Genomic DNA, 21,673 nt, shown 5'->3' on the forward strand with positions numbered 1-21,673 from the left:
AGACATGTAGCTGCCTTCCAATTATAGCACTTTGGCCTGTTAAAAGAAGGCATGAGACTTCAGTCTCAAACAGATCTTGAAACAGATCTCTGCCACCAGGCTCTTTGGAAGGGAGTGATGACAAAATATTGTATGGGTCACACCAAGGCTGCATGAGCAGAAAACAGTCTCATTTCTATCTTTGAACACCTCTCTACAGAACAAAGAGTGCATTCCTGTCAACTTTTTTAGGTAATCTGCATTTTGTCTGGAATCAAAGCAGCTTTTTTTCTCTTGTATCAGCATACAGATAGGCTGATCATCTTGGGCCAATATGTATGCAAGACAATGTACAGTGGGCAAGGAGTTATTTAAATAATTAATCCTTGGGTGCTTAGAGGGAAGCAATGGTTTCAAAGTTGCTTTTCCTTTAGTGTTGTCAGAATAAAACGGGAAATGTCTCAGAGCAAGTATAATAAATGCTGGATGGGCTCTCATGACTACTGAAACCATACTTTCTTCTTGCTTACGTCAGAAACCAGGTAGGATTCCACCAGGCAAAACCCAGGTGAACAAAAGTACATTTGCAAGCGGACTTACATGGCTGGTGTTTTCCCAGCGTCAAATGACATTTTGGAGGCAGAACCGCCAGCCATCAGCTGCTGCTAGGGTCTGCCCCATCAGATGTTGTGCAAGCCTCAGTCCCTCTTCCGCATGGTGGGAGCAGCACATCAAGGCAGGTTGTCAGCACACCAGGACCTCTTGGCACAGTAGCCGCTCCCTAATACAAATGGAAAAAGGACAGACGCCTGCCCAAGTGCCTCCTCAGGCAGCTGGTACGGCTTGCTCTGGGGGCTGGAACGAGTCCAGGGAGCTTCTGGTTAGAACAGAAAACAGGAGATTACTATCCAGTAATATTTATCATTGCTGCTGCTGCTGCTGCTGCTAACATGCTGTAAAACCTGCTCCTCTCAGAGCAGCAAAGAAGGAATGCAACAAAACAAAAGAGACTTTTGATGCTCATTTCCTGGGTAGACAGAACACTGTTGACCATATTTGGGACATATTTAGCAGGAGGTGAAAGAAACAAAAGGAGAAACAGCTGTAGCTTTCATTGCAGCAGTTCACAGTCCTGCTGAATGTAGTAAATACAGAATTTTAAAAGAGAGACTAATAAGAAGCAGAAAAGCTGTTCACCTAAAAAAGGAACAGTTTATCAACTCAGCTTCTTTTGACTCTGGGCTCAATAGCAAGAAACCATAAGAAAGAAACAATATGAATTACAGTCTAGAACATATGAGATCATATTCCAGAAGAATTTACAGAGAAATGTTTAATTTTTAAACATGTAGGTCTTAGGTTACTAAAAAAAAGAAAATTACTGCAACACACAGAAGGCAAAAATAACCGACAAGGAATAAAAATGACCATTTCAGCCCTCTAGGAAACTAGAGGCTCTAGGAAACAACATATAATGATGTGGTGATGAATAAGAAGCAGCTTTCCATAGCAGTACTTTACAGCTCATAAGAGATCATTATTATTATCAGTTATAAAAAAACCTTTTTTTTTAACGCAATAGTACATTCACATAAACTTACTAGTCAAAATTCTATTCCTCATAAAAGCCATCCCTTTCCTTATGAACATCTTCAATTGCTGGGAACATTTAAATGGCAATCAGAAGCATAAACAGTAGTGGCATTAATCCAAGTGGCAGTCTATTAAAAAAAAAAAAAAAAGCCAAAACTATGACATCAAATTAATTTAGCATGTACTAAGAGCAGAGACAAACAGCAGACAAAAAATATATTTGGGACCCAGTCTAAAGCACACCCAGTCTAAAGGCTGTAGAAAGACTTCCTTTGACTTCAGTGGTCATTTGCTCAGACGCCTGATAATGAATGTAGTCAGAACGTCATTCTGCATATATCATTCAGAATTATTTCACTAAATCGTAAATCAATTATATCACATGGCATTATTCAGAAAAAAAACCTATTGTATGTTAGAGAGACAACACATTTCTTAAACTCTCAAATATTTTAGCTATTAAAAAATTCTACTGAAAAGTAATCAACAATGAAAAAAACAATTAAACTTCCTGACCTTTAATAGAAACCATGTTTTCTCCACTATCTGCAAGTATGGTCTATTCCATGAAAAATTCCAGCTTGGACCAATTAAAGTAAGTTTTCTACTCTTTTCTTTTTTTGCACTTCTGTTCCTTTTTGCTACAAAACCCATTGTTCACAGTTGGGTTTTTTACCTGTTTCAGGAATTGTAAGCTATAAAAATACAGTTTTAAAGTACACACAGGTTAAATCTGAAACTTGTTTTTATTTTAAAATATTAGTCAGCCAGAACTCTGGCTGTATAATTTTGACATGCTTGCAAGCTACTGAGGCTTGCGGGATTTCCCTGCTGAAGAAGGGGAGCAAAATCTGGGATGAGCAATCGACAGGCGGCAAAAACTCAGACCAAGACTAAGGATCTAAAATCTGCGGTTCCCTAATTTGATCTGTCCAGCAGCCGTAAGTGGAATAGAAAAGCTGCCCTATTTAGTTGTAGTGAAATATCAAACTAGAAAAGACAAAAAATAGTTGTTGTTCTGGTTATTCTGAAATTTATTTATTCCTACACCCAAAAGACTCCTATTCAGCTCCGCAGTTCAAATGTGGATTTAAAGGCTTCTTGTCAGCCACACTGATCATAAGCTCCTGAGGAGATAACAAGCTGGAGAACAAACACTTGGAAAGTCGGTGTATTGCATTCAGGTTTCTAAGAAAATTACAAAACTCCAACTCCAAGGTAGATACAATACTTAAAAGAGCACAGCAAATGAGACCAGATTTATGGCCAGTGCCTAAAGGCTCCAGCTTTAGGTAGAAAGTAATCATTCTTAACACAAATGTCCTTACGTCCTACATAAATTAAATGAATATATACATACGTACATCTTTTTTTTGGTACTGAAAAGTAACTTAAAATTAATGTTTCTCTTTTCCCCTGAAATATGGGAACTAATGGAATTAAATGCAAGAGTAGAGGGCTGAATTATGTCAGCAGAGCATGAAAGTACTTCCTCCTACCATACCAGCTCACAAGGAAATAATTTGGTCATCAGTGCCTATGCAGACCAAAAGCTTCCAGGGGAAGCATCAGCAACGGCATGAAATTATTTTAACTTCTCCTTTTCTGGACAGCCTAACATTTCAAAAAGCAAATAAGGACTTATATTGTCAAATTTGTCAGACAACAGATATAGATCTCTGCCCTTCGCTACTGCCCTCATAAATGTCTGTTAATTGTGGTCTTAGAGGCCATTCATGTCTCTGGTAATAAGGCAATGCCCCAAATGCTTTTGATATAAAGGCATTTTAAAAATGTCTTTTTTTTAAAAAAAAAAAGAAAGAAAGAGACTTTCCACTAAATAACATGTACCTTCCTAACTGCAATGCAGTTTATTTCCCCTTAGAACAATAACAACAAAAAGCTGCAGAAAAATAGGCAAGGATATTAAATACAAAAGTTATGATAATCAGAATTAACGTTGTGACATAAACTGACAAAAGGCAGGAAATTGAAAGCTAAAGCTGACACACTATCTATAATGCTCTCTGTTTTTCCACGACATGACTTAAAACCAGAGTTACAGCCTTAACTTTAAATTTCCTGTCTTTTGTCAGTTTGTGTCACAACCTTCATGTTATTTAAACATAGGTTTTGTGCATTTAATTGTACATTACCGTTTTTAGTGGGGATTCACATTTCAATAAATCAGAATCTTTTAAAAACAGCTTTGAGAAAGAACTGTATTTGTTTTAAATTGTCTGAGCATTGTATTTGACCTTCACTATATATTTTCTTCAAATGAAAGCAGAAAATCTTAATTTTCTATTGAAGTTGCAAAAATGATCATTTTCCAGTGTCAAACACAGCTGTTCCATTTATAAACTGAACTTGATTAAAAGAAATCTGTAGGAGAAAATGACAAAATCTATATTCAGTGGAGAAACCATTTTTCTTGATCATAATTATAATTTATTGTATCTGTAGATCCATCTCATATTAATGATGTTATTTTGTGGGGTATGATACAAAGATGATAGTAACTGTCTCCATGGAGTTCAATATATGACTGTAAATGCTATACATTGGCCTCAGATTTCCTGCATAATTAAGATACTAATGTTTAAGGAAGAAATATTACTGTTACACCATTTCAAAGTTGCAAAAGTAGAGAAAATGTGTTTGTAAACAACATCAGCAGTTTCAAAACCCTACAAAAGACTCAAGACTATTTATAATACATTCTGTTCTATTCACAGGAGAAAAAGCAAGGCCGAATTAATTAACCAGCATATATCTTCCTACCAGTAATTTACTATTTTATTCCAGAAGATTGTGGTTTCCCATCTCTTTGCAGATATTAGGTTAACACGGAGAGAAGATAATTTAAAAGATATAGAATATAGCTTTGTTAAACTGTGTTTCAGACCGTATTTATAATTGGTTGGAACATATCTATATATTTTCTAACAAAAACTCATAAAGACTTTAAGTTTACGGAGACAACAGAATCTTTATTTACTGGCAAATAAAGTTTTGAAAGTAGCGTCAAGTAATATTGGGTGTGTTCTGGAAGAAAGCCAACTTAAGGCATCTTATTAATGCCTTCAATCAGTCACCAGATAGGAAATAGTATATCAGAAATCTCTTTCTTCAAGACAATAACATAGCATATGAGGAAACTAGATTATTTTAGATGTGACCATGTGCTTAAGGGACACGCTTATTCAGGGAATTCATTGGAATTACATCAAAATTTTCATTTGGGCTTAATTTTACCCAGTGTTGCAGATCCTCCTCCAGCATAAATCCCTAGAGCTATCCTGACTTGATTTACAACAGCTAGGAATAAGGCCCACTATGCCTAAAGAACAAAATTTTTGTACCTCAAGAAACTGCCAGGATGAAAAGTAAAATAGTGATTATTGTGGCTCTTGATAAATACATATTTTACCTAAATTTATTTATATAGTCAGTTCTTTTTTCTTAATTCACACCCATTAAATTCCTAAAGTATATTATATACATTTTAAAACACAGACTGTTAAATTTATTATGGCATTATAAGATAATACAGTTCCTGGGGGGGGGGGGGGGAAATCTTTTTGACATCAAAGCAAATTCATTCACATCAAGTCTCTGCATAGCCCAAAGGATTCATCCACATGCAGTGTGCCTAATAAGCAGGTGAGTCTAATAAGATGGTCCAAGATACGTATACCCAGAGCATACCTAGACCCAAAGATGCATCTCTGTATCTCACCCCATTACCCAAATGTACGTACATGTCGTTCAGGCTGCGCTTGACTCTTGGCTGCTGAATTCCACTGAAGTCAGTAGAAGGCCAAGTTATTATAACCTCTGAGGAGGGTTACGTGTCTAGTAAAGAAAGAAATAAATTAAGAAAACAATTAAGTTTAACTCTGCCCCTAAGCTCACTGTGTACACAGCAAAAACTCAGTAGCCATTGGTCACTGGGGTAGGATTTACAAGACCAGTGTAAAGACCAAAATCTGAATTTGTTGCTCTAGACTGTCTTAAGTGTCAATGGGAAGATAAAAAACATTAACAGTTTTCATGCAAAGCGATCATCTAAAACAGGTTAGATGGCTTACTAAAAGTGGTAGCTTTTCTCTGCTGACTTAAAGGCAATCTAAGATGCCAAGCTCAGATGTATATAATATGAATCCCACCTTAGGTAACTGGATCTACACACCTTTTGAAATGAAAGTAATTTAAAATAACATCTGCAGACTTTTTTGATTGTTTATCTTGTCCCTCTGCTTTGTCTTCCAAAGTCCTAGTTTTTGATACGTATCATAGGAAGAATCTGTTTCTGTACATTTTCCTGCAAAAATTTTAAGAACCATGGGCATTGCAGAAGTTGATATCGAAATGGATTAAGCAAATGGTTCATCTGAAACAGAAACTGCAGTGTATGTGAAACTTACTTTCTGTTGTCTGAAGGAGAATTACCTTTGACTTTACATTAAGGACAGACCTGATATATATAAAACTGTGCTTCTTCTCCCTATAGGCCGCTGTTGAATAATCTCTTCCCTTACCATTTTTAAAAATCTTGCACGTGCAGTTAAAGATATTTTGGCAATAGTTTAGAGACTTCCTCCTCCTCATCTTCTTATGAACTCCATCTGGCCAGAGTGAAAGACTCAAAGTCAAACAGTACATCAAATCCCCAAGTGATACACTCCTAAATCCATTGTTTCTCATAAGATTTTAAAGAAATATGTTTGAGTAAGGAAATTGAGGGCTTAGTAATATATTGTTAATTAACACAGCAGATGTTGCATAAGTCTTGGATGTAATAGCATTTCTTTCTGAAAAGAAAAATGAGTAAATTAGACAACAAGAAATACATTTTAGGGTTTTTATTTTAGTTTGTTTTTTAAATTAGATTAGCCTTATAAATGTTTTATTTCATGTTTGAAAGGAAAAGATTCAGCAGTCCTTACCATATGCTTTTTTAAATTTTTTGTCTTATTTCATTTAAGCTGAAAATGAATCCATATTTTCTGTGATTTACTGGGTAACATTGTAAGAGAGGCGAGACAGTAACCTCAGGCAAACCATATGTAGTGAACAGGTTCCAGAGACACTTTATTGCTTTCTACCAGTGGTAGGTTAGCACTGGCACTCTTCCTTCTGAATAGGTTACAACTGCTATCAGATACATCTGTTCAGCATTATACTGCAAAGAAAACATAATGCCAAAAACAACGCTAAACTTGTATTGCCCATTTCCTGAGATTATTGCTCTCAAAAAGTTCACATAAAGTTATTCTCCCTGTAATTTTAACATCTGACAAACAAGATCTGAACCACTATTTTAATTTCATACATTAACCATAAACTTCTGCAGAAAATATAACTATAATTAGTATAATCACTGTCATCTGCCAGCAGAGAAAATAGATTTCAGAAATAATTTATGCTGTGTGTTTTCGTTTCTGCGTTTTTTTGGAGGGGGTTTTGTTTTTTTGTTTTTAATGAAGAAAGCCTACATTGCAATGCTTTCACTTTGCCTGTTAGACCTTTCCATCTTTTTTAATGGAGAAGTGGCTTGGATTTTATATCATATGATTTAGTATTTTCAATTACTTTTTCTTATAGGCAGCACATCATTTCAGAGGGAGTTCTCTTCACAGTGGACAGTCTCAGTAGAGTCTTTCTGCTCTCTGTTTTTTATAACATAAGCCTGTACATCTTTATAAAGTACACCTCAGACAGTCCTCAGGTGCTGATACAAAATAATTAACAATGCAGACAATCATCTGATCAAAATCAATTTCACTACATTTCTCTTCCTAAATGCTAGTGTTTTTGCATCTGTATTGGTGATCATGGGACAACTCTAAAGCTGTCATGGGGGTGAAGTCTGTAACTTTCTAGAACGATAAAGGTCAGTTCTGGAACAACTCTTTCCATAGAATTTTGATTGCTGTCCTTCTGCAGATTCAGCGGTGTAAAAGTCCTCTCATCGAGACTCATATAAGCTAAAACCTAATGCCAAATTTATTTTCCCCAAATTAACCTGGTAAAGCACAGGTAAACAGTTCTCTAAATTACATGGGTAACTCCTCCAATCCAGAATGGCCAGTTCCCCTTTAAACTAAACAAACATATTAGATGACAAGTCTATCATGGTCAGTGAAGTGCCTCCTTTTTAGGCTGTCATGGATATCTGGGAGAGCTCAGGCCTTCAAGAGGTTTCTTCATAGCAAGCCTATCCACCATTTCTGCTCACACCTCCCTCTTCATGACCTCCCCATGCTCCTTTGGCAAAATCACCATGGGTAGCATAAAATAACATTACTTTACATAACAATTGGAAAAGTACCTGAAAAAGGTCACTGATCGGAGATAACATGGAATAGTTCCTGTGAAGCTGTGGAGAAAACAAGGAACAGCTTACTACTGCCTGGAAAGCAGGCCCAAGCTTGTAATACCTGAGAGACCACCTTCTTCCTAGCGGTCCTCACTGTATTGGCATTGAAGGCAAGCCGAGTTAAATGAGTAACAGCTGATACTGCCACAAGTCTGAGAAAGGGTTGTAGGAGGTGTTCTTCCTAGAGGAACTGTGCGGAGGAAGTTTCCCTCAATAAGCGTAGACCATACCAGGAATGCTCTCCACCTCACAGCCTCAAAGCAGCGACAGTTATGTGTACCTCTATCAGATAACCTTAAGACCAGGAGCCAGGTACAGCAACAGCGAGGAGCAGTGATGGAGAGCAGGTAATGGGCTTTCCTACTCATGAGCCTCCTGGAGTACTGGAAGTTTTAACAAAGGAAAGATACCCAGGTGCCCTAGCCACAAACTAGGAGAAAATTGCAGACATTTTAGAGGTTAGAGATCCTAAAGACCCAGGTACCTGGGCACAAGAGGAAAAAAAAATATGGGATTGTGTAACACTTATGACGGGATGCTTTAAGAGGATGAAACTTATTGTGGGATGTTTAAGGGAATGACCAAAGAGCAGGAAAGGGAGGGATCCAGATGGAGCAGGGAGGAACAAGCATGGGAAAAACAGAGAGAAAACGGGCTGAAAGGAACCAGCTGAATGTAAACAGGTGGCTGGCGAGTATGTCTGTCTGACCGATCCCAGCACTAGACTACCACAGTCAGTCCTATAGTCTCATTAAATCTTATATTTCTGTTTTCTCAAGTGTGCAGCTTATACTCTGAGCCTGTGCTTGTGAATGCTAGCAAACTTCAAGCCAGACTAACCAATGGACAAGAGGTCTAGGGACCAGGTACTGGAGTGAGGGGCTGCAAACCGGAGGGGCTCACAGGTCTGTTTGGAGGTGTGGGCATGTGCACATGTGTGCAGGAATACATACTGAGCCTCGCTACTTGCTGGACTCGGGGACACAGAGCATCAGCAGCTTTACATCCATCAGGGCAGGAGGACTCCCCAGCTCCCAAAGCCCACCAGGTTTGGCTGCCTTTAACACTCCTTCTAAGGGAAATCACTAAATGCTGTTTCATTGCCTTAGCTCTCCAGGCTCCACTGTTTAAAGGAGACAACTCTCACTGTTATTTTTGACTTACTTCTAGGCAGTCCTCCATCATTACACCCAAAATGAGAGATAATGAAAAAAGGAGCTGAAAAATGACCAGAGCAACAATTTTACTTCCATATTCCTGCCTTCATCCTATGTCCCAACACAAATGAACTGGTCTCTGAAGTAGATAAAAAAAATTACATGAAGCAAGATAAACTTGAGTCATCTTCAAGGCACGATGCGGTAGTTTTTTGCAGTGTGTTTGCAATGCTAAATTTAACACTAGAGGACAAGTATCTCGCCATGTTTTTATAAAGACTAGAGAAGACCTAAATTCCTATCCCCGTCAGAGACTGTATACAGCACTTCAATTTTTTTATCTCTTGTCATTCCTCTACACCAGCTTTTCCTAGGAGGGTAGGAAATATATGACCTGACGAGAAATACAATATTTATACATTACTCTGGACATTTCTTATTACTACAGCTTTATTAGTAAAGAGCATGAGGTTTCAAGAAGGCAGTTCTTGTGGACTTTTCAGAGATATAAGAAGAATGATTACAACTACTGTTATTGTAAGTATAACATGTTTTCTTTCCATGAAAATTTCCTGCTCCCTCTGTTTAAGAGGAAATATCTTTTGGTGACCTAAAGATTTGACATTTCCATAACATCTCCCATAAAGCACAAACTTTTAGCAAAAAATATCCTGCCAGGCCAGATGTGTGCGTGATGAAATATACTTGCTGGAGCAACTGACAGAGTATCCCTTCAGAAAAAATCCAGAACACATATGGAGAGAAGACTTGTTTTTAAAGACTTTATTCTTTGCAGCATTTTTATCCTAGATATTTTTTAAGATTTACATTTCTATAAGCCCCTTGAAAAGTAAAATAGAAAAATACTACATGATGTATTTGGCAGGAAGTTCTAATAACAGTCAGTCCAATAAGAAAAGCACATTGGTCTGGAATGTTACTAAGGTTCGGGTGATGATAGCATCCAATTGTTTCCTTCATTGAAATAAATATGCTAAAAATCAGTCTGTATTATTCTAAACTGATAAAGTAATTGAGATTAATATTTTCCTTAAGTCACTCTCTGTAATGTGCCTAAAATCTATTTCATTAGATGATTATATTTCTTAAAACAGGCTCATTTAAAGTAGCATTCTGCAGTATCATGGCAGCTGATCCACATGGAAAAAAAAGTTTAGAACACATTTCTTAGAGCAGACTTCTAATGTATCACCATGCATTGACTAATATCTCAGCAAACTTTGGAAGAGAGTTAGTTGTATTTGTTTATCACTGCAACTGTATCTCACCTCTGATTTCACTACCCATCCAGTCAAAGCTGTAAGTATCTTTGTTATCATATATATTCCTTTATAAATACTAGAACCTGAACCACACAAGTCAATGGCAATTTTACCACTGTTCTTGTGAGAAAATTTCCATAAATTCCCAAACACTATAATTATTAAACCATTGGCAAAAGCATACAAGGCAATTAACACTCTCAGCTTCTTTCTGTCTCAGTGCAACTCAAAGGCCATATTGAAATAAGACATTAAGCATGCGCTTAACTTAAATCACAAAGGGATCAGTTGGATTTAAGCATATGCTCTCAAGACTTTTGTGAAGGCTTGACTTGCGCATGTTGTGACTTGGTAATTTAGGTGGTTCAGGACAATTTCTCACACAGTTTTTGCACTACTTAACATGGTTCCTAATCAGTGGCACTCACCTCTATTCTAGGCCAAAGTGATTCACGCTCACAAAACCAGGATAAGAAACAGACCATGCTCTACTCTGAGCTAACAAAAATTCATCACAGTGAATGGACAGTGACACTGTCCTGTAGCCACACGTTACATGTTAGCAGTAAAACAGAGAGAGACTACCTTGAATCTTAACCATTAGAGCCCAAAGTAACATTTCTGGCACACTCTGACTAAGCAGACAGGTTTTCTTTGTTACTATTGATTTTTAAAGGCAATGGCACAAGCAGTGACTAAAATCCAAAAAAAGGAAAATACAAACAGCTTCCAGATGCAACACAAAAACGTACTAGGGTGGATGAAATTACACTATTAATTCCTCTGTTACTGAACATTGATTTGTGCTGAGAAATACGTAGGTGATTCATCTGGTTCAAAAATCTGAAAAATGCACTTTTTTTCCAGGAAATTCAGAAGAGGTTAAACATTTTATAGCATGAACTGCAATGCTTCCTACAGCAGCAGAAGATCATTTGGCAGCTGTTTTGCTACGAAACTGCAGACAAATTACAGATTTATATTAAAAGAAACATTGACAAGTCTAGAACAAAAGCAAACATTAAATTTTAGGTTTAAATGTCAGAACTGTTGAAAATTCATCTTGTGTGTTGATACAAGAGGAAGGAAATAATAAATTGTATTTGTGATCAGGCATGGATCTAGTATACCATAGGTCATCCGATTTATTACAGGTATTTATGATTTTCTTTATTTTCCTAAACAATGATTAGGTTAATATTAAGCAGATCACTCCATGAGTGAAACATATCAACTGACAAGAGGCTAGTCTAATCTCAGCCACTGGACAAGCTGTTAATAGACATTCAAATCACAGTACAGGTTACATTTTTACTTTCCCTTGCTAAGTATAACTGTGTTTGGTATTCTCTGCGGCTGGTGTTACTAGAATTATGTTAATGATCCAGTTTATCTGCTTCTCACTGTTGCACATCTCAATCCCTATATTTAAATCAGTGATGTTAAAAAGAAACTGATACAATACAACCCAAAATCTAAAGTGAATCTTCATTTCCAGCAACACCTACTTGAAGGTGGAAAAATGCTGCCTTCTCAGGCAGACGCAATTGCTGTCATAAATGCTTGTCTAGGTGCTGTTGTTATCTTCTCAACTGCTAATTTCACCATGTAACAAAAATTTTTCTCTTTGTGTTAAATAAGAGGGGTTTTTTTCTCCTTTCTATTGCTAAAACGAGCTTGTGACTTCACATAGTGAATTGCTTATATTAATTTGATTTTCATTACTAATTTAAAGGACTTTGAAATTTCTCTTGAACCCTGGGACCACTGGGTATTTGTTGAATCTTGCCCTTCTGTTGCTTCTAACTCAGTTTTCTTACTGTCTGCCTTCTACCTCCTCTAAAAGCTGATGTGTCTCACCCACCTTATTGCCCCATCACCGACAGGGACCTTCCTGCAACACAGCCCCTCTCCAGCATGTCAGCCAGGTCTATACCATCAAATGACAAATTCATCAAAGATTTTTGTTTGGTATCAAAACAGATTTTTCTTGTTCCAGTGTCAGTGTCATACAGAATGCTTCACAATATGGATGGCAAACACAATAGTGTGATTGAAACTGATTTTCTTCATTCAACCAAATAAATGCCCAAGCAGCAGTCTGATGTTATATGCATAGCTATTAGATCTAGGTGGAAAAAATGTGGGTTTTTTTTTCCTCTGATGTTTTCTAATTTCTATATAGCTATAGTCTTGAATGAACACAGTTCACCTTCAGAAAAGTTTTTCCAGATCCAAGGAAGGTTCTGGGGGAACACTGGTTCCTGGCCAGAAACCTGTTTAGTTTCCTCAGAGCTAGTATCATCATTACAGAATAAAGAAAAACAGGTTATGGGTAGAGACCTAATTTTCTAGCCGAACAGATTCCCTACGGTATAAAAGAGTCTGGAAATCAAGGGACAGCTCATAATTTCTCACTCTTACCAGCCATGTGCCACCCCAGTTTCAGGACACCATAAAGTTTAACCATCCAAGTGCACAGAATTGTGTGGTGGAGACTTGGACTTCATAACCAGAAACATTCTTCATACCAGACTCTACTAAATTCACTATTGAAATCAAAATCTTCCAAAAAATATCGTTGCTCCTTCATCATGCTCAAAACATTAGGTTGACTCCTGAATAAAAAAAAATTAGGTTAAGGTTCTCAATTCAAATTAAGTTTAGGGATTTACAGTGCACCAAGAAATCTCCAGATTTGGACTCCTTCCAAGAATTCCAGCAAGGTTTTTAATCATTTCTTTACAATACCTTATATATACATAATGTAGAAGGCATGATTCAAGTCTGCAACAGAATCATAAAAATCCCAGAGATGGATGAAAGAGCTGGTTTACCAAGCAAACTAAGCAATTCCTGGGACCCAGGGTAATCTGCTGAGCTATGTGGGTGTATCAGCCACCTCTGAGCCAACTCACTATTGTTATTACAATATAATAAATATTTTTTATACATTGTGCAGTCCAGCTACATTGTTAGACCACTGAAATCTTCAGCAATCCCCTTGTTTTGGAAACCATCCAGCCATACTGAACATTATCTCTTAGTTCCATACCTCTTACTCAAGCATACATACAGAGAGATCCAGCAGATCATTAACTCGTCTTTATAAGATCAGTTTTGCCAATACTGATAGACATAACCTGGAGCTTATGTATGGTGATTTTTATTTATGAAAAAGCATTACAAATCTGTTATTAAAGCTTGAAAGGTATTTCTCCAAGATCTAAAACATTACTTAGATCTGCAGCTGACATTATTAATCTTCAGACTTGTCACATTCCTAAAATTTAAAAAAAAGTACTGTTTACAGCTGCATTTGCATGCACGTGATCCTCATGCATTCTATTTTCATTAGTTTCAATGTTCATTACACTCCCAACACACGAGCAAGTTGTAGAGCTATCTAATACAACATGTGCCTTCCTCTGTTCTGTGCAAAGACAGGTATGCAGAAATATATGTTTAGAGTATAGTGGTTTGGGAAATCTTTGTGTGTGCAGCTTTGTCAAATGAATAACATTTCATGATGCAGCAAGTAAAAGTTATTAGTTAATTCGCTATGATGATTGATTAAAGTGAAAAAAGGCACTAGTAATTTGCATCTGGACTGGTAAATTTTCATGACAATTTTACAAGGCTATATTATGCAGAAATATTAGAACAATTTGCAATAAATCAATTTTCTGCTCCTCTCATTAGATTATAGTTTTTTGAAGCTAAACATTTTCATGAATTGCACTTACTGAAATTCTGGATCACAAGGATTTTCTATTCTTTCAATATATGCCACAGCATACATTCACTATTTATCCAAAGCATATATTTCCCTATTGCCCAGGAAATTCACTTTCACCCACAAGCCATGTTTTAGAAAACAGACAATCAGATGCCAATAATGATAAGCCATGAAGAGAAAAGAAAATGAAAATCCAAGTTTCTTGGTTAGACAGCTCTACTCATGTAAACTTTAGCAAGATAGTTTTTCTAATGCTAATTTCTAATACTCTTGCTGTCTAGCTATCAAGTATCCATCTCTCTTTGTGATTATAGTACAGTACTGCTTTGATTAGTATAAAATTCTTTGGTTTCACCTAGCAGTGGAGAAAGATGACTTTTGCTCTATTTTTAATCTTTGTTTCTGCAGGGTTTGATATTTCCACACTGAGAGACTTCTTTGGGAAGCACTATTTTAATATAAATCCAATATTTTATTCCTCCAATAAAATGCTCAAAGCTCAATACGAGAAAGCTCATGGGAAGCACCAATTTATTAAAAAAACAAAATAAAAGAATACAAATTTATACAAGGATGTAGAGTATCAAACAGTATATCATGAAAATGTACCCTTTGAATGACATTTGGAGTCTGGGACTCAAGCCAAAAAGAAAAAGCTTTTAAGTTATGTTGTTTCAAGATCAAAAGATCAAAAGGTTTTTTTATAATCTATCAAGGAAGAGCCAGTTGATTTACAGTATGTTTTCTCTCATTCTTTTAGCCTTCCAAAGTTAAAATATTATGTAGGAAGGCAATGAAAAGAGTTTGAACAATACGTATACTATAATAAGTATATTAGAGTTACTCAGATGTTTTGTACTATTGAGCTTATTGAATGATTTTGTAGCTTGTTGGATAGAAAAATAGGTATATCAAATACATGGCTGTGTCTTGGTAAGTTGTTATATTTATATTCAGGTAAACATCATCAGGACTGCTACTGCAGTATAAGGGGATAATTAATTTTATGGTGAAATTATACAACTTAGTTCTAGCTCAAAAATAGCTACATGGAAGATAAAAATCAGCAATACTGATGGATAAAGATCAGGTCCACTATTCAAGACTTCATTAAGCTTGACTAGCAGATGCTTTACACTTTAATACATCAGTTCACACGGTGATGCTCAACTAAAATAGAGCTGGATTTTAAGACCCTAATTCTGTCTTATGCTTTCAGGATAACTCAGCAATCTAGCATAAGTGATTAAGGACTTTTTGATTTTCTGGGCCTGCCTGCCTGCCTATAGCATTTGTTCCTTGGAAGACTGTACACTGACTGATAATTCCTGGGGTGTACTGTCTGCAAGGTTTTTATTCCCTCACCCAGCTTTGATATATGTACATCTGGGCTAAGTTTAGCCTGTTCACTGTCACATCAGACTTCCTTGAGATTAGAGGAATCATCATTCAGCAAGCTCTAAATGCTTTCTAGACTTTCTGAGTTCTCAGAATAGCAGAAAGAAATGAAATTCAAGAGAACCCCTGGCCCTAAAACATAGCATACTGTTAGAGGAGTACTACCTTTTTTATAAGTAAAAGCCATTTTTCAAAATAATATTAAAGCTAGAAATGGAAAATTGAAACATTACCTGTAAAGCAAGCAACTTTTTTATATCAGAATACATGCTATTGTAACTTTAAACCTCATCTTTTGCTGGTTGCAATGATTTCATTCTCAAACATAAGTGCAAATATATGCTTCTTGCCTATGTCTGATAACAGGACATAAGGGTCTCCCATTACCGATGGAAAAGATACAAGGGCTGGAATGTGAAGAAAGGGGTATCTACTGGGCCCAATTTTCCATTGCTTCTCATCCTGAGTAATCATTTATACTGCATAGAGCAGGTATATATAATTGTCATATTGGGATGGGAGTATTTTATTTTGACTGCGTAAGAATAAATCACGCAAGGTGATCCCTACTGTCCTGCAGTTTGTGCAAAAATTTACACTTGTGGAACAGCAGCGTGGAAAACAGCTTTTTTTGTTTGATAAGACTTTACCTTTTTGGATTCTAAGTATAATCGATGATACATGGCAGTGGACTAGGAGCTGCTGGCCCTGTCATAGGCTACTCTGTTCCTACATTATAAATCCGTCTCTTTTTGACTGAACTCCCCCAGGAACAGGATGATGGTATCTTCTATACTTGGAAGGTGTATCGAGCACTAATGAGCCATAATAATGCATATTTTGCATCCCTTCCTTGGATTTATTTCTTATGCATGCCTGTATATTTTAATGTAAGATACTGATATGAAAAATGAGTTCACATTGAAGGTAACTATGAGAGGTTTTTAAGCTTTAATCCCATATAGACAGATTGAAAAGAGATTTCTGTCTGCAGCATTGTCTTTACTTAGACTGCAGGTCCTAATTTTTCATATGCCATTGGCATGTATGTTAATAAAACCTCTTCCTCCACTTCTCTGCCCTAACTATATATGCTGAGAAAACCACAAAAATACCTTTAATTTGAATTTAATGGTACAGATTAACCCATTTGAGCCAGATGATGACATTGAGCCAGCCCATCAAAAGTGTAAGCTTTATTTACCCTAAGTCTAGGATGTCAGAAGTCGTATCTTGCAGTTTACGATATATCTGTTAAAGCCCTCCTGCCCTTGGTTAAGTAATTGAGAATGTCAATTAAGAAGAAAAAGAAGAAAGCAAAAGATTTCTTAATTAAGGACATCATAATATGCTTGGGATTGTGGTTTCATAATGCCTGGAGCTAGCAAAACTAAGGTTTGCAAAAATCACCCCAATGTTAAAAAGATTTGTTGCAGCTATCAGACCTTTGGCCACTGGTCTTGCAGTTCTGTTGGAGCAAAAGCATTCTTTGTGAAAAACAATACGGTGTTGGCTGTACCTTCGCAGGTTAGGAATCTGAGAGCGAAAGGAAATGAACAGCAGCCTGAGTGTTGAAGAGTGACTGAATAACATAAAAATGCTTTGTTTCTTCTCAAAACTCCTCTACATTCTTTTATATGCTATACGTGCATATGAGATTCCATAACATGCTAGCATATGGTGAATAAACATCTGTTTGCAAAATATAATCTCCAATCATATTAATAGAATATATATATAGACAAGACGGAAGGAGGGAAAAATTTAAAGGAGAATACTTCATTAAAAAATCACATCCTGCTGTTTCCTATTCTTTTAGACTTTGTTAGGTGACAATTCTATCTTCTACTGGAAAAAAAGAATGTAATAACTAAAGCCCTTTCAGACCTTGTTAGAGTTTTTAAAATGTCATTCTATAGGGTAAAAATGCTAGCAGTGTTTTTGACTAGTGAATGTAGTACTCTGTATATTAGTTACATTTCCTCTGGGATCTCCATTTAATATAAGTTCATAATATGTGGCAAATTACTCACTGTAGCTAAAAACAGATACAGCCTGAATCAGAGAACCATTTTGCTTGCTCTTTTTTTTTTTTTTAATAAATGAATGCTTCCGAAACCTAGCAGTAGACAGCTATCATGTATATTCATTCTAGGTTTTTTTCTACATTACCTTTAAATGTAGAAAATACGTCCTCACATTGCAAAAACGATTGACATTTTATAGAGAAGTTTAGATATATAATGTTAAAAATAAGTCACTATTCTTATTTTCCACAGAACGTTCCCTTTTTTTGGGGGGGGGGGGGATTTCTGTTTTGATGCTGAACTGTGTATTTCTTAGTACTGTAGACTAAAAATATAATAATAGGACCAGAAGGAATTCTCTGACATTTCTTTACCAGCTACAAGACATTAACAAACACACACAAAATGTTTCACTGTTAGTCTGGGAATTCTGTGAAAGTAGTGACTAGGCTAACAGATCTTCCTAGTTTATGACTTACAAAGGTTACATTCTACTTTTTTTATTCTTTTTTATTCCCGGTTTGAGACATCCAAAGTATTAATAGCACTTCTGTATGTGCCTACCTAACTTTTCAGAAGGTATCAGAGATGCAAGATATGCTCGTGGACCTATTTGTGATATGCTAATCTCTAGATCTAAAGCCCCATCAAATAAATTGTATTAGTCATGTGTCTAAAATTCCAGCATAACTGTATATATGAAGCAGCTGTGCAATGTTTGATGTTAGCTGTGCACCAAGTTTGATTAGAGATTTCTCTTTTTAGATCAGAATTGATACAGACAAAGCAACTGGGAAAGATTGTCCATCAATTAGAGCCTAGCTCAGCTTCTCAGCTGCTTATCTTTGTGGACAAAGCAAGAACAGCATCTGCAAAAGGGCTCTGGAACATAGGATCTAGCAAAAGAACAGTACCTACAGAGCAGGAAATTACATGTCATGGGGTAAGAGGAAGCATTTGAAGACACCTTCTTAAGTCTCAGAATAGAAGACCCACCTTAGAAACTGATGGTATGTGCCAAAAAGCATCTGAAAGACAGTTTTGTCTATGCAGATTCTAGACCTCAGCGCTGCTGAGAAGGCAGATTAAGGTGTGACACCCTCCTTCCCAAAAGACCCTCTAATCCTTTGTTTCCTCCCTTCCTGCAGACCAGGATAGATTATCTGCACAAAAATTTTATGAAGACTATGGCTAGCTATGGGTAATCTTTGACAGTTAGCCTGAGATTTACTCAGTTAGGTGAATGAAGTTAGGTCCCTGATTTCCTACCCTTAATGCTGCTAAATAAGCTGTTTAGTTTTCAAACGTATTGGACAACCCATAGTTTCTACTGTCAGTTAGTACTATACTTCATTGGCTTCAGTGATTGGGGAAGAGTTTTCTCACCTACGTGTAAAGGTCCAAATTTTTTGTTTTGTTTTGATTTTAATGCAGTTGCTAAGGACTAGCCCTAAAATACTCATCAAAGGTGACAGAGTGCAAGGAGAAATCTTAAAATACACGTAAATTAAAGAAGACCACAGAAGATATTTACTTTGAAACATATATAGATCAAGTCATAATCATTTACTGAAACTCCCTGGGTATTTTTAATCTGTGCAGTATAATAGAATTAAATCCCTCAGTCTTGTAGGCAGTTGTAAAACTGCCAATTGTAAAAATAACGCTATATATTGATGTGTCCTTCCTCCTTTTTAAATATCATGAAAACAGAGTGGGAAAAAAAACCCAAACCCAACTTCTTTAAAGAGAATAGCAGAGTTTAAAAACCAAACAAAAAAGATCTCCAAAGTAGCAACCTCCCCCAGCTTTTTGTTTAAAAGCTTGAACAGGTACACAAGGTCAAAATATTATGGTAGAAAGGGACTTACTTTTTCTGTACATAGAATTGGATGTTTAAGTTCAAGGTCTTTTCATTTTTTCATTTCACTTTCTCATTTTTTTTCTACAGTACCTCTGGTAAAGAAAACAACCTGTTCTCTTTCACAGTTTATATGACCATGAGCATACTATTACATTTCAATAAACTAGTGTTTACAAGCAGGCAGTAAAATACTGTGAAAACAATGTTAATAACTGTCCAGATACCAGGTTCTGTATTAAATCTCCAGTTATTACAGCTTGCTGTGGAAACACAGTGGTTTAAGTGCTGAGTATTAAACAGTTCATGGTGCACTATCAATTTCAGATGCATCTATATCATATAGTACTGTGCAAATCATAATTTCAAAGTCAGTTTCATTTGTGCACTGTGTGCTTTAATAGAGCAAAAACAGTTCAAGCACGTGTGCCTTCCATTTTTACAGGGATTGTAAAGGATTATTTAAACTGAAGGAAAAGCAGCTTCTAATGAAATTTGAGAGATAGCACAAAGAAGGCATCACAAGCAACAGTTGAGCTGCCTAAGCACTTAGTAAAACTCTAACTTTCTCAGTCTTACAACAAATTTAAACATTTTCTCTAATAGTCCACTCATCGAAGGGTTCAAAATTACCTCATGAACTATTTTGAGTATTCCTGTTATTCAGACAACTTACCTGGTTTATGTGTTAAGAGATTTGTTTTCAGTCGGCTCTCACCTACTGATTATTTCAGCACACAATTACTTTAGCAAGCGAGACAGCCTGATTTCCTTGGGCCACAAGGTTTGTCTCCTTTGGTTTTGCCTGCAAATGAAAACGAAAGGGTAATTTAGAAAGAGAAGGTGCAAAGGGAGAAGACATCGACTTCACTGCTTGCTCATCCCTCTCTAGAAATCCCTCAGTCAAGACAGAATAGAGTGGATCCAGCACATAGCTGGTTTCCCCAGGAAGCACACAGAGGACCATATATAGTAGAAATATGGAGGTTATTATTAACCTCCTACAGCTGGAGGTTAGCTGTCCTCCAAAAATCGCTTCAGAAATTGCTCTGCCTGTTGCAGAGGCAGACTGAGTACAAAGTGGTTTTCTCTGGCAAGTTGAGAGTGTTCCATATTTTCTTTTCGTGAAATCAGAAATACCCTTCAAGCTGTTGAGCAAGAAAAAAAGAAAAAAAAAAGACATTTTTTTCTTCTCCTCAGGGCATCAAGACGTCATGAGCCTATGATAGAGAAAAGACGACTGTTATGCCAAGATGGGTCAGCAACCAAATTTCAAGCCCAGCACAAATATATCTAACATTTCTTATCGTGAAACAGGAACTAACTAAATCTCTGACTTAGTATAACCATAAGGCAGCAACCTATTCGCTGATTTAGTTTAAACATATTTTAGCACATTTCTGATTTTAACATACAGCACGTCATCGGGTAAACAGCTGCAGAGCAAGGACAAGGTGACGAGTTGTCTCTGGGTCAGTTTTGGGGCAGAGACTCGCCTGAGATGTTGAACAATCAGTCTGCACAGAACAAGGAAGCACAAAAGTCCCCAAGTGACGGAGATCTGAGGGGACAAAAAGGTAACTCTAACACTAAGAACTGGAACCAGACAAAGAGGATCAGTGTTGAAGATCCCAGCGCCCAACTACTAGGATGACTACCACTGTTTTTCAGGCGACCTTGGCACGCCAGCCAGGGCACCCTGGCAACCCCCGTATCGTGAGCATGGGCTTGCAAGGCCAATAAAGGGGTCTTGCAGACCTCAGCGTGCTGGGAGAAGTTAGGAATTTGGGAGTGCTTGTCATAGTTATGTTGCTACAGTGCTAAAGTTTACCAAAATTATATGCTGGCAAACACGTCCACCATAACTGTATGTGGTGTTACTGTGCTCAAGCAATTGTAGTTGTATGTTGTAATACTTACGCTATTAAAGGATCATTGCATTATATATACATTTACTTAATCACAGTCTCTCTCTTCCCTGGAGAGCAACATTCTTGTGCACAGTTTTGCCAACCGCTGTTTTTATCTGAAGTTTTTCAGCTAGTTATTTCAAGGATAAAAAATGATCTCATGTTCTGTATCTTTGTTCACTATTTTTAAAAAGGGCTTGTTTTCCTACAGACAAAGGTCCTGACTGTTGCCTCATTTACAGGACCTGGGGGGGGGAAGGATCCTAAATAAAATATAGATTGGCAAACTTTAGAGAGGTTTATTTATTTTTAAATAGTGCCCTGGGCTCTTTACAGAAAGA

General features: G+C 36.7%; 1 long non-coding RNA gene across 1 annotated transcript; it reads right to left on the bottom strand.

Annotated features, from left to right (window-relative positions):
* Positions 1-1,569: 1,569 nt before the first annotated feature.
* On the bottom strand, positions 1,570-20,286 carry LOC135329213 (uncharacterized). The gene is made up of 5 exons (XR_010390598.1): positions 20,099-20,286; positions 7,910-7,957; positions 6,117-6,203; positions 5,337-5,430; positions 1,570-1,700 (listed from the first exon to the last, which is right to left on the bottom strand). It is a non-coding gene; the product is annotated as an uncharacterized LOC135329213 (long non-coding RNA).
* Between the last annotated feature and the right edge of the window lie 1,387 nt (positions 20,287-21,673).

Source organism: Dromaius novaehollandiae, chromosome 1 (assembly GCF_036370855.1).
Source record: "Dromaius novaehollandiae isolate bDroNov1 chromosome 1, bDroNov1.hap1, whole genome shotgun sequence".
In the NCBI taxonomy this organism is placed as follows: domain Eukaryota; kingdom Metazoa; phylum Chordata; class Aves; order Casuariiformes; family Dromaiidae; genus Dromaius; species Dromaius novaehollandiae.